The sequence below is a fragment of the Elgaria multicarinata genome, chromosome 20, assembly GCF_023053635.1.
Source record: "Elgaria multicarinata webbii isolate HBS135686 ecotype San Diego chromosome 20, rElgMul1.1.pri, whole genome shotgun sequence".
In the NCBI taxonomy this organism is placed as follows: domain Eukaryota; kingdom Metazoa; phylum Chordata; class Lepidosauria; order Squamata; family Anguidae; genus Elgaria; species Elgaria multicarinata.
In genome coordinates, this window is record NC_086190.1 from 6,770,501 (window position 1) to 6,785,290 (window position 14,790).

The 14,790-nt window shown below is 45.5% G+C and overlaps 1 pseudogene; it reads right to left on the minus strand.

Annotated features, from left to right (window-relative positions):
* Positions 1–1,193: 1,193 nt before the first annotated feature.
* LOC134411431 (arylacetamide deacetylase-like 3) overlaps positions 1,194–14,790 on the minus strand; it is a 58,978-nt pseudogene continuing 45,381 nt past the window's right edge.

A 14,790-nucleotide genomic window follows, 5' to 3' on the forward strand; every position in this document is an offset into this window, starting at 1 on the left:
ATTCACCCCCAAATTATCACATATTCTACAAACAATCTATGCTCAAACATCAGCAACAATTAGATTTAATAATATGCAAACACACACACCCTTTAAAATTCAGTCTGGTACCAAACAGGGATGTCCTCTATCCCCATTATTATTTGATCTGGTAACTGAATTTCTAGCAGACAAATTGAGGAACAATGACAACATCAGGGAGCGCCAGTCAAAAATCAAACCCATTTAATACATTTGCATGCTGATGACATGGTACTTATGCTAGAAAATCCCAAAACAACCATGATTCACATCAAAGAGGAATTAGAACATTTCCAGAAAGCATCACGACTGAAAGACAATTACACAAAATCAGATTTGCTATGTTACAATATATCTCCCAAACATCAAATTAACATGTCCAATGAACTAAAAATCCCATTATTTCACAAGTCACTTCGTTATTTAGGAGTCCAAATTAAAAAAACACACACAATGAAAAACCCTTTCAATTAAATTATGGAATTATCTGGAAACAAATAGCAGATATTAAAAGATGGAACAAAATGAACCTGTCGCTACTGAACAGAATATCGGTTATAAAGATGATGGTGGTGCCAAAATTTACATACTTGTTCTATGTTTTATCCACTGATATTGTACCAATTTGTTTTTAAAAATATGGCAATTAATAATTGACACACCCATCTATAAAAGTAAAACACCTAGGACACCCAGAAAATTAAGATAGAGGATAGAGGGAGGAGAAGGGGAAATGCTCAAATTAAAATTATATTATGCAGCCTATCACGCTAGACATTTATTTATTGCATTTTTATACCATCTTTTTTATTAATTGCATTTTTGTAGCATTTTTGTTGTTGTTTTTTAAGAAAAGACTGCTCATCTGGGCCAAGATTTGCTATATTGCAAACATGGGCCAGACAGTGAATGCTATCTAGCCTGCAGTACAATGAATTGCAGAACAAAAGTGCATATATTACAGGAGAAAACGCAGGAAAACATTTATGGATTTTCATTTGGATTTATGTTTTAAGAAATCACAAGTATGTGTAGAAAATGAATAGAATGATCATCACTGTAAATATGTGCCTATCACGGTGAAAGTGAGATTGGCAGATCAGGGGATCCCTAAAAGAAGGGTTGTTCCTGAAAAGAAGGGGTAGTGTAGAATTGCAGTAGACAACTGATTTCTATAAACTCTCTAAAAAACGTATTACATGTTGAAAACGGATCTGTTCGCTTGGAAATTTAAAGGGTCCAAAATCAACAAGCATGCTTATTCCATGGAACCCATCCTTCACATGATGCCATGTCACTGGCACACCATTGTCCTCTAGGCGTTTCTTATACAACAGTCCATCATCCCTGAAAACATCATATTCACAAGTTAAAATGAATGTATCAGGGAGCTGGCGGATGACAGTATCTTCTACTAAAAGTGGAGAAAACATGGGCTCAAAGGCTTGCTTGCCAAATTCATAAAGTTCTTTTGAAAATGGAGCAAGCACTGGTGGCACATAACCCCTGACCTTAAATTCTTCTGGAATGATATCTGCACTAACCCACTTTCTGTACTTCACCCTCAACTTCTCAGGAACATGGGCACCTCTTATAACTTCATCCACTTTGACATTTCTCCCAGTGAGATAAAACAAGCCTAATCTGATGAATCGTTTCCTGTAGGACAAGGGAATTGAACAGTTTTGCTGATAAGAAGGCAAATTGAAGTCCATTGCTTGAAGGAATGGGTAGAGAAGGACCTGGGCTCGGACCCTTGGGAGATCCTTCCTTGTCGCCAGTTCATGACAAACTGCAGCAGCAAAGGTGCCTCCGCTACTGTCCCCAGCAACAATGATGCGGTTGGGGTCCACTCCATATTGCTCAGCATTCTTCAACAGGTGTATAGTAGCAGTACAACAGTCCAGAACTGGCACTGGGTACAGATGCTCTGGAGCTAAACGATAACTAAAGCAAAGGCAAGATATGTCTCCATTTAGTATTTCAGTTTCTGAGCCTGAACGTAATTTATAAATTACTGTCTTGTTACTCTTCTGTACTAGGTGCTGTGTAACTCCATGTCAACCCAATATCTGGAATTTAACCACTCTTTTAAAAGCATTAAAATGAAATAAACAAAAACAAAAGCAGAAACAAGAACAGCAAGACAATCACCTAGGAGGGTTGGGGTGTAATGATTGTGTGCTGATTGGGTTAATTGACTTGAGTGAGTGTTCTAGTGATTTGTATAAATGCATTCACCTGACAAGGGAGAGGCAGTTTTTGTATGTATCATGACTCACTTGAAACAAAGCTTATTCTTCGTATGCTGCTGTAGGAAGTTCTTCAGATAAACGAAACCATAAATACTACATGGTGTCAGAAGTAATCAAATGGATCAGCTAAAGCCTCCAGAAAAGCTTTTGTTTGAAGGTAATGTGGCTGAAAAGTGGAGAAAGTGGAAGCAAGGATTTGAACTGTATTGTATAGCAAGTGCAGCTGATAAGAAAAGTGAGAAGCTTCAAGCTGCTTTATTTTTGCATGTAATAGGCGAAGAAGCAAGAGAAGTATACAATACCTTCCATTTTGATGATGAAACTGATAGGCACAAAATACAAATTTTGCTGAGTAAGTTTGAATTATATTGTGCTCCTAAAAGAAATGTTACATATGAGAGACACAATTTTTTCAAGGGTTCAAAAGGAGGAAGAACCTATTGATTCCTATGTGACTGAATTGAAGCTTTTGGCACAGTCATGTGAATTCAGTCAGCTGTGTAACACTTTAATTAAAGACAGAATTGTTTGCAGAATAAGATCAGATATGGAACAGAATGAAGAAAAAAAGATGGAGCTGGAGGAGAAACCAGTAATCATATCTAGAGGAAGAATTGAGAGAAAACCTCTAAGATTTGGGTACGAAAATAGAAAAAATAGAAAAAAGGAAAGATGTAATGATTGTGTGCTGATTGGGTTAATTGACTTGAGTGAGTGTTCTAGTGATTTGTATAAATGTGTTCACCTGACATGGGAGAGGCAGTTTTTGTATGCTTATTCTTCGTATGCTGTCTGTAGGAAGTTCTTCAGATATACGAAACCATAAATACTGCAGGGGGATCCAAAACCCAGACTTGTGCAATTGTGAAAGCTTTACTTCATATGTTCCATGCACTATTTTTCTTTTACATTACTTGGTTGGAAAACAAATGCTGGCAATCGGTGGTATCAGGGTGGAGAATGCGCTGGGCCACCCATACTCTCTCACACACACCCAACCAAACACCGACTCCTTGCCTGGAAGGCTGTTTTGCGAAATATAAATCACTCTTGCCAAAGCCAGCCTCTAGCTCACTGGTTCCCTGTTCATTCCCTCAAGGAGTAGGCAATTCCCAGCCTACTCCTGCTCACCCCCTTCTCCTTCTGTCATTGCCTGCTCAGGCTCCACTTCCACTGTCCTACCATCATCTGCTCATTCCTTTCCAGCTGGCATCTCTCACCCACTCTTTCTCCTGCCATTCCCAACTCATCCCTTCTTCCACAATTTGTGTTACTTCAACCTGGGCATGGAGGATGTGACATATGATTCCCCCTCAGACTCCCCCCCCCCAAATATGCTGTCTGTTTGTCAGTCTCCCACAGCTACGTGTTTAACTAGAATATATTCAGATTCCTCCAAAGCAAGAAAATGTCATCTCAGTGAAAAACCAAACTTGGCAGTAATAATTAGTAGGGCTGTGCTCCGCTCCATTTTGAGTCGTAGAAGCGGGAGCGGAGCGACCCGATCCACCTCCACCAAAGGCAGTTCCAAATCAGATTGGGGGCAGCAGATTGACGCAAAGCAGTTCGTTGAGTTGCGGAGTGCCTCATGTCGATGCGGAGCTCCGATCATCATTTTGGATTTTTTTCCCCATAGGATTGTATTGGTCGAAAAAAACACCTGTAACTTCTTAATTTTTAAAGCTAGATCCCTGAAAATTACTGTGCTTCGATATTGATGATTGGGGATCATTTTTGTTGATTTTCAGATAAAACCGTTCAGCGGTTGGGTTGCAATGATTTTTTCTTTAATGGGTAAAAGGGAGGGGGAAATAAGCATTTTTCGGCATTGATAGACAACTTCATCTCCCAATCATGCTGAGTGATCACCTCATGTGAAACATCCTCCAATCCCAATGTTGGAGGGGGGCAATAAGCAAAAGAAGAGACTCTTTTATTTCTTTTTCTTATGTACGACTTCGGTCACTGAGGAGTGCATTGGTGAAGCAGTAGCCCCAGCAAACTCACACACAACCTTAAATAATATACAAAGTAAAATAAAAGATAGGCAACACAGCACTGCAAGATACCCTCAATAACCTTGGTGGACAACTGGATAGCAGTGGTGCAAGTGGATGATGTCTTGTACGGCATGTGGATGTGCCCAGTGCCCACTGCCCTTGAGGGAAATCAGAACCCTCTAAAGGGGAACCAGTGGAAACCAATGAGTTGCACGAGTTAATTGTAACGTGGCTTCTCAAAGGCAGGCACCTAGAGGGTTTGCACCTCGTGTTGGGCCAGAGAGACAGATTGTGGATGCTGCCAGTGTACCGCCCACCCTGCTGCCCAGCATCCTCCCTGACCGAGCTGGCGGAGGTGGTCTCGAGTGTGGTGTTGGAGGAACCCAGGATGGTGGTTCAGGACGACTTCAACTTTCGTGCTGAGGCTGTCTCTGGAGCTCCGGCTCGGGACTTTATGGCCTCCATGACAACCATGGGGCTGTCTCAGTTTGTCATTGGCCCAACACATGAATCAGGGCATACGCTTGATTTTGGTTTTGCTCCAAGCTGTGAGATGGGTAGTCTGAAGATTGGGGGGGGGGGAGTCCAATTAAACCCATTGACATGGTCGGACCATTTCCTAGTGAGATTTGAACTCACAGCATTACTACCATCCTGCAAGGGTGAGGGACCAATTCGGATGGTGTGCCCCAGGAGACTGATGGAATCCAATGGATTTCTGAATGCTCTTGGGGATTTTCCAGTGGAGAGAGCTGGTGATCCAGCCAAGGTCCTAGCCTCACTGTGGAACGGTGAGATGCAGAGGGCCATCGACTTGATTGCACCTCAGTGCCCTCTCCAGTCCTGTAGAACCTGCTCTGCTCCTTGGTATACTAAGCAGTTGTGGTCAATGAAACAGGCTGGACGATGGCGCAAGACTCGAAGCAAAGATGACCGAGCAAACAGTAGAGCGCATAATCATGCCTATTGCATGGTAGTGCGGGCAGCAAAGACTTACTTTGCTGCCTCCATTGCGTCCTCGAGTAGCCGTCCAGTGGAGCTCTTCTGGGTGGTCTGGGGGCTGCTAACATCCCCCCCAGCAAATGGGACCCTGGCCCCGTCAAGGACCCACTGTGACCTTTTTGCATCACACTTTGAGGACAAGATCACTTCTCTCCGCAGCGAGCGTGACGTTGTTGTTAGTGCAGCTCCAGTTGAGGTGTCCTATGCCACCATCTGCCCGATTTTGTGGGATCAGTTCCAGTTATTGTGGCCTGATGATGTGGACAAGGTGCTTGCAGCAGTGCGACCGACCACTTGCCCTCTCGATCCCTGTCCCTCCTGGCTTATAAAAGCAAGCTGAGGGGATTTCACTGGGTGGGTCCAGGGGGTGACAAATGCTTCCCTCTGGGAAGGGGTGGTCCCTGCTGTCCTAAAGGAGGCAGTAATGCGACCAATCCTGAAGAAACCCACCCTGGACCCGATGGTATTAGGCAACTTCCACCCAGTTGCAAACACACCTTTTTTAGGGAAGGTACTTGAGAGGGTTGTGGCGGAGCAACTGCAGGCACTCTTGGAGGATACTGATGATCTAGACCCATTCCAGTCTGGGTTCCGATCTGGTTACGGGACTGAATCAGCCTTGGTCACCCTGATAGATGACCTTTATCGAGAGAGGGACAGGGGGAATGCAACCCTGTTAATCCTGCTCGATCGCTCATCGGCTTTTGATACCATCGACCATGGTATCCTCCTGGATTGACTCCGTGGGATGGGCATCGGAGGCACTGTATTACAGTGGTTCTGGTCCTACCTACGGGGTCGTTTTCAAAGAGTAGCATTGGGTGACGACTCCTCGGCCCCTTGGCAATTGAGCTATGGAGTGCCGCAGGGCACCATCTTGTCCCCAATGTTATTTAACATCTATATGAAGCCGTTGGGAGCGGTCATTTGGGGATTTGGAGCTAAATGCCATCAATACGCTGATGACATGCAGCTCTATCTCCCTGTGACAACTGAATCAGGTGCGGCTGTGTGGGTCCTTGACCAGTGGCTAGACTCAGTAATGGGCTGGAGGAGGGCCAAGAAACTGAGACTGAATCCTGGCAAGACAGAAGCCTTGGGGGTGAGTGGTTCCCGAGTCCGGGAGACAGGCTCATTGTCTGTTCTGAATGGGTTTGCTCTGCCTCTGAAAGATCAGGTTTGTAGTTTGGGGGTACTCTTAGACCCATTTCTGTCATTGGAGGCTCAAGTAGCCACCATGGCTCGGAGTGCCTTTTACCATCTTTGGTTGGTTCGCCAACTACGGCCTCTCCTGGACAGGGATAGCTTGGCCACGGTGGTACAGGCGTTGGTAACCTCAAGATTGGATTACTGCAATGCGCTCTATGTGGGGCTGCCCTTGAAGCTCCTCCAGAAGCTTGAGCTAGTGCAGAATACTGCACCTCGGCTGTTGTCTGGAGCTGCCCCTTTCCAGCATGTAACTCCTCTACTGAGGGAACTGCACTGGCTGCCTATTCATTACTGGGCCAGGTTTAAGGTTCTTGCACTTGTGTACAAAGCCCTAAACAACTTGGGACCAGGATACCTGAGAGAACGCCTTCTCCCTTACCAACCTGCCCAGTCACTGAGGTCATCCAAGGGCCTGCTCCTGGTGGTTCCACATAGATGCATCCTCTGATTGGAATCCACCAGGGGAAGAGCCTTCAGCGTGGTGGCACTCCCTGTGGAATTCCCTGCCTCTGGAGGTCAAGAAGGCTCCAACCGTGTACGCCTTTCGGCACCTCCTGAAAACATCTTTATTCCAAGAAGCCTTTCCTTAATATGCAGCCTTGAATCCCTGTTTTTGCTTCTTTTAAATTTTGATTTAACTTTTATTTTGTTTTATTTTCAGTTTATCTTGTAAATATCTCTGAAATTTCAATATCTCTGAAATTTTTCAGTGGGGAGCGGTATATAAATATTCTAAATAAATAACAAATAAATAAATAATAGACAGGACCAGCCAAAGGATTGAGAGGGAGTGGCACAGTCCACTGTTTCCTCCATGGCACTGGGCACATCAACTTTCCCATACTGGTTATTAAGTCAGTCAGCCTTTTTGATCTAATTATTCTTGTTGTTGTGATGATGATGATAATGATGATGAAGATGATGATTTAATAATGGCTGTGCAGTCAATCAACTCTGAAGCAAGGAACACAAAGCTTTACTGTTGTCCTGCTAGCCTCCTATTATTTATGGGATTCAAAGGCATCTCTCTGTGCTGTTCCCGCTTCACTGGGCCGGTTTGTGTTTCTGCCTTTGAATGGCCTGGAAACAATCCTTGGCTCACTGACTTGTGCCTGCAGAGCTGTCTGCTGCTACCTCTCCTTCTCTGTGTCTGCCTCAGAGGGTGGGTTTGTGCATGTCTTGCTTTGACTCAGGGCATTAGTCCTTCCTCGTCATGAAAAGGCAGCTGCATTTTGTATGTACTCCTACCATGATCACTGAATCCTCTGTGACAATGTAGGCTCATCACTAGTATTATTATTGTTATTGTTATTACAGTTATTGCCTGGGCAGACCCTGGACTGTGTGAACTGTGACAGAGCCTGAAAGGATAGTCCATTCAACAGCATCTCTGTTTGAGGTGTGTGCATCTTGAAAAACCAACACGTTATAGCACTTTGAAATGAGTGGAAGGCATGAAAGAAATTAAGTTTTTAGGAAGTATTGCGACCTAAGCATGGCACCGCAAGGTCTGAGTTGTTTATCCCATGAACAGGTGTGTGCTGTATGCTCACCCAGTTTAATATTTCTATCTTGAAGTTCCCTTTGTTCATTTTTGAAGTGGTTAACCTGAGAGGAAGATTCTGATTTAGGTTTAACTTTAAAAAAAACCCACAAATCAAGGCATGATCAGATTTCCTTCAAAGTTGCCATGCCTAAGGATCTCTTTAGAAGTTATCATAGTGCCCATTTTCATGTTTCTAACTTGAAAACTAAAAAAGTTATAGGTGTTTTACATTTTCAAAGCAAGTCTACCGGGGCGGGGGGAGCAGAGCTCCAGATCCAGATCCAGATCCACCATGGCGTGAAGCAGAATGGAGGTGAATCGACCCAAAGCAGAGTGGACCTGATCCAAAAGTTGCAGATCGAGATCCAGAACACTCCAGGGGGTCCGTGCACAGCCCTAATAATTAGGGACATTGCCAGCACCCAATGGAGTCTGGAGGTCTGGCGGACTCCCTTTCACCCCAGACCCAGCTCATTGGGATGCTGTGCATTCCAGGTCCTGCTCTTCAAGCACTCTGTGACCACCGCAGTGGAATGTGAAAGTTTTAAGGAAATGGAAAGTGCCAGGTGGTGGTGAACTCTTTTCTTCGTTTTCACAGACTTTCCTTTCACAGGCATTGGTTTCTCAGGAGAAGAGAGTGCTGGCAGAGGAGGCCTTTCTATCATGGGCAGCCCAGGCATTCGTGGAGGCAAGGGCACAACTACCAGGGGTCACGACTCAGGAAGTACTTATCACTATTTCTCGGATACAGGTGAAGGGGACCACTTACCTAACAAACACAACCACAGAATCACTCTTTCGGCCAATATAGGTGCAGAACCTTCCATGAGTTCCTGGAAAAGAAATATAAGAAATAAATTTGAAGGGAGTGCATTTATATACTGTTTAATATTAAAAAAAAACCATATCCAATCAGTTTATATACCATTTAAAAAAAACACGTTTAATTTCTGTAGAAATTCCATGAAATTCCAAGAGCCCAATGCTGCTGCTGCTGTTGTTATTGTATTAGCAAACTGTGATTAGTGCAAATTCATGGTTAGAAATACTTACAGAAATTGTGATTTGCACAAAATCGCAGCCAGAAATAGCACAGTTTGTGTAAACATGCAGGTGCAAATTGCAATATTTATGGCTGTGATTTTGTGGAAATCACAATTTCTGTAAATATTCCCCAAAGCAAATTTGCACAAATTGGGATTTGCACACACACAAAAACCTGGAAACTACGAGCTTACCCAACACAGTGCACGCCAAGTCATGCCCACTCTGGGATTCACGAACTGCCATCTGGGGAGTAGACTTTGCAAAAATTTCCCAAGTTCCATCCCCAAACCAGATTCTACTGATATTCCTAGTTAAAGATTATTCATTAGCAATGAAGCTGGAATTTTCAAGAGATCACTGAAGCAGCAACAGGATGTCTCTTTTAAGAGATCCTGGCCCTCCTCTGTGTGACAACCTTTTAAGTATTTGAAGAGTGCTCTCATGTCTCCCCTCCATCTTCTCTTCTCCAGGCTAATCATGCCCAGTTCTTTCAGTCTCCCTTCACAGGGCTTTGTTTCCAGACCCCTGATCCTCCTGGTTTCATCTGGGCTTTGCTAGATCTACCGAAAAATCCGGTGTTGAGGAGGGGCCAGGCCATGCTAGAAGTAGCACGGCCTGTCAGCCCCATCTACACATGAGACATGACGGGTCTAGGAAAGCCCCATCACGCTGACATTTTTATTTGTACTTAAAGGGGTCATGTGTGCAGGAGCGCACCACAGGAAAAGGTAGGGTTTTATTTTTAAAAAATCGGGTCCTCTGATCCCCCCTTCCCCTGATTTCCTTTCCCCATGATCTCCCCTGGCCTCCGATCCCCCCACTCCAATGTCCCCAGCCACCATTACCCGCAGCCACCGATGTCCCCAGCTGCCATTTCCCACCGTCACCAATGTCCCCAGCCTCCATTGCCCAGCGCTGCCATGTCCCCCGGCATCACAGGCCGGGGGCATGGCAGCGCCGGGCATCAGAAGCTGAGGACTCAGCAGCAGCGGGCAGCGGAGGCCGGGGACATCAGCAGCGGCAGGCATCGGAGGCCAGGGACATAGGCGGCAGTGGAAGCACTGTGGCCCTTCTGCCGCTTTTCTCAGCTACTTGCACGTAAATGCGGTAGCTGGGAAAAGTGGCAGACCCGTCTACATGCCCGCGGTCTTGGGCTGAGCCAAAAAAAGTGGTGCCGGTTAGCCCGGGGCCAGGGCGGTTTGAACCCTGCCTGAACCTGGGATCCTCTGTGCATCATTTGGATGTACAGGGACGAGCCCGGGTCTCACACTGGGCTAACCTGCTGTCTAGCAAGGCCTTCCATCTTCTATTAATCAGACCAAACTTACTAATGTCTCCAAACAGGCCAACTCCTCCATGAAGGTAGACTATTGCTCGTCTCTTATCGGTAGTTGGTGTTCTGGGCCAACACACCCTCACCGGCACCTCATCAAACACCAGATCCTTGATGATCATCCTTGAGAATATCATTGGTGGTATAAAAACCATAGTAAACCTCAGAATTTGATATATAGGGCAAATGCCAAACTTCTCCAGATACACAACCTGGTTAGAGCAGGAAATAGGAAAGAAATTAGAATAAGGTGCAATTAGTATTTTTGTCTTGCCAGTAGCAGCCATAGACATTGTGGCATTTGAGAAGTGGTGCCAAAATTACCGCCCTCCCCTGAAGCAGAGAAGGGGAGTTCAGAAATGGGAAAATGCCACCAAGGCTCTGGGAACCAGACATTACTAAGAACTCTTGCAATGAGAGGAATAATATTTGCATAATTGCTCATTAAGGCAGAGGTCACAAAGGCCCACAGGATTGCACCCAGAAGTGGTTTAGCATGCAATCCTATGCATATTTGGAAAGGAAACCTCCCACAACTCCTGGCATTCCCAAGCAAACCATGCATAGGATTGTGCACTTAGCAAATTCTAACACTTCGGGAGGGGGCGTGTAAGTACCATACGTGTATGGGGAATTCTCATTAGGAATAGGCAGGAACAGGAACAAATGCATACAGTGAATATAACAACATCAGAAGTGCCCTGATGCTGGATCAGACCAAGGGTCCATCTAGTCCAGCATTCTGTTCATACAGTGGCCAACCAGTGATCGGCCAGGGACCAACAAGGCAGGACATGGTGTGACAGCACCCTCCCACCCATGTTCCCCAGCAACTGGTGCACACAGGCTTACTGCCTCGAATACTGGAGATAACACACAACCATTAGGGTTAGTAGCCATTGATAGCTTTTGCCTCCAGGAATTTATCCAACCCCCTTTTGAAGCCATCCAAATTGGTGGCCATCACTACATCTTGTGGTAGTGAGTTCCACATACACTGTGTGAAGAAGTACTTCCTCTTGTTTGTCCTGGATCTAACACCAATCAGCTTCGTGGGATGACCCTGGGTTCTAGTATTTTGAGAGAGACTGAAAAAGGACTCCATTTCCACATTCTCCACACCATGCATAATTTTATTAGGGCTGTGCACGGACCCCCTCGATCCACTCCTTCTTGGATCGCCCTAAGGTGTAAATTATTCTGGCACTCAGTGTTCCCAATTTCTTCAATCTTGTCTCTTCATTTTCTCTCTGGAAATCTTTTATAGCTTTGGAATTACCAATTGGTCCTAAATCAAGTGCATTTGAAGCTGTCTCTGCCACCCCAGTAATCTTCATTCCTATCTCATGGATTTCTTTTTATAAGGGACACATAAGTTCTCTCCAAGTTTCTTGAAGCATACATTTAAAGGGTAATAACTGGTTTTCAAATTCTGCCTTTAGAACCGAATCCTCCTGCTTGACGTCTTTTTGTCTGTAAAGAAGATGCTGTAGCAGGGACAGTGTGTGATGCACTCTCTGCCGTGTCTATTTTTAGATTTGCCCCATCATGGTTTGAAGAAGTCAGTAATGACCCTTGGTTTCTTCTTAGTGGAGTCAATTAACATCCCTCCACAAAGTTCCATTTACTTTAACTCAGCTTAACGGTGTTATTGGCAGACTGCTTCTGGCACAGACAGTAACTCACCAGTTTGTTTATTTCTCTTTGTTGTTCGATAGTCCCATGTCAGTGTTTTAAAAAGAGTGATAGTCTGTTTTCCCCCTCGGTGGAATCAGATAACCTTCCCTTGTCAGTTTTTAGATAAATGAGCAAAACTTTCATATTTTATACTTGCTTACAGAGGTTTCTTTGGCATCTGGGATGGAGCTCTCTGCTTATGTGGCCATTCCCACACCACCTTGGCCACACCCACTGAAGGCTGTGGATATTACGCACCATCTAGATAGCATAGTAGGCAGCGCTGGGGTAGAGTCAGTTGTCATGGCCTATGTTGGTGCCAACAATGTGGTTGTGAAGTCTGGAAGCCAAAGTTAGGTTGCTAGGCAGGAGGTTGAAATCCAGGACCACCAAGGTAGCTTTCTCTGAAATGCTACCAGTTCCACGTGCATGGCCAGCTAGACAGGCGTAGCTGAGAAGTCTCAATGCATGGATTAGATGATGGTACAGAGAGGAGGAGTTCAGATTTGTTAGGCACTGGGGAACATTTTGGGACAAGCCAGGCCTGTACAAGAGGGACAGGCTGCACTTAAACCAAAATGGAACCACACTGCTGGCACTAAAAATAAAAAAGGTGGCAGAGCAGCTTTTAAACTAAATCTTGGGGGAAAGCCATCAGGAGGTGGTAAGCATCTGGTTTGGGTCAAATCATTTGAAGGAGATGAATCTGAACACGTTTTTATTGTCCCAATGTAGAAGGGGAGCAAATAGGTCATGAGAACAGGATAGAACATGATAGCTAATCAAAAAGCTAATCTCTGTCTAACTACCGACCTGTCTCTTTGTTGCCTTTTGTTTCAAAGATCCTGGAGCGTGTGGTCTACTCTCGTTGTCTTGATTTTCAATGATGTTACACCTGGGGGGGATCTACACATCGACATGAAGGCGCTTGCGTGCGCCTGCAGTGCGCCCCGAAACTCATCGTGTAGATCCTGCCCTATCCTGGCCAGAAGAGGCGGAGGAGGAGGTGGTGGCGGTGGCCCCGCATCGCCCCTCGCGGGGACGGGGCAAAAAGTTTCCGGGCTCAGCGGCTTCGCTGGGGAATCCGGCTGCGTCCTTGCCACCGCCGCCACCCACCTCCCCGCCGGCCTCCTGCTGCCGGCGAAAGAGCCACCTGGGGCGGAGAGCTCGGCGGAAGAAGGCGGGGCGGCGCCTTCTTCCGCTGAGCTCTCCGCCCCAGGTGGCTCTTTCGCCGGCAGCAGGAGGCCAGCGGGGAGGTGGGCAGAGGCGGCAGTGGCAAGGACGTGGCCGGATTCCCCAGCGAAGCCACTGAGCCTGGAAACTTTTTGACCCGTCCCCGTGAGGGGCGATGCGGGGCCGCCGCCACCGCCGCCGCCACTGCCTCCTCCTCCTCCGCCTCTTCTGACCAGGATAGGGCAGGATCTACACGATGAGTTTCAGAGCGCACTGCAGGCACACACAAGCGCCTTCACGATGATGTGTAGATCCCCCCTTACTCCAGTCAAGGAAGCTCGTAGTCCTGGCTTTATATTTGATTCCTCTCTCTCCTTTATTCCTCATATTGAGGCAGTAGCTAAATCCTGTCGTTTTTTCCTGTATAATATTGCCAGGACTCGATCATTTTTGTCTGTCTCTTCTGCCAAGACTCTTGTTCACGCACTGGTTATCTCTCGGTTGGACTACTGCAACCTTCTTCTCACTGGCCTTCCTTCTTCTCACATCAGTTCCTTGGTTTCTGTTCACCACTCTGCTGCTAAGATCATCTTCTTGGCTCTCCGCTCTGACCATGTTACTCCACTTCTGAAATCTCTTCATTGGCTTCCAATTCACTTCAGAATCCAATATAAACTTCTCCTGTTAACCTACAAAGCTTTTCACGGTATAGCTCCTTCCTATCTTTCCTCTCTCAACTCACACTATTGCCCCGCTCGTGCTCTTCGTTCCTCTGATGCCATGTTTCTTACCCGCCCAAGGGTCTCTACTTCCCTTGCTCGGCTTCGTCCATTTTCTTCTGCTGCCCTTTACGCCTGGAATGCTCTTCCAGAACATTTGAGAACTACAAGTTCAATCGCAGCTTTTAAAGCTCAGCTAAAAAAAATTCTTTTTTCTAAAGCTTTTAAAACTTGATTTTGAGCTGACTTTTATACTGTTAGTTTTACTCTACCCTGTGCCTGTTTGGTGCATTCTCTTCCCCTTCTTATTGTTTTATTATGATTTTATTAGAATGTAAGTCTATGCGGCAGGATTTTGCTATTTTATTGTTTTACTCTGTACAGCACCATGTAAACTGATGGTGCTATATAAATAATAATAATAATAATAATAATAATAATAATAATAATAATAATAAAAGGCTAAAGTGTAACAGGAAAAAGGGACACAGCAGAGACATCTGGGGAGGGCCACCGTGTATAGGTGTTTCTATGCAAATGCTAGAAGCCTCCAAGCCAAAATGGGAGAATTGGAGTGCTTGGTTTCAAAGAAGAACCTGGACATAGTGGGCATTACATAAACCTCATGGAAAGGAGAGAACCAGTGGGATACAGTTACCCCTGGATACAAACTTTACAAGAAGGACAGGGAAGGGCATTCTGAGGGTTGCTCTTTAAGTCAAAGAGGGCATTGTGTCAAATAGACTGGAGCACCTAAATGGGGAAGACTCTTCCACAGAAGTGCTGTGGGTGACAATGCAGGGCCATG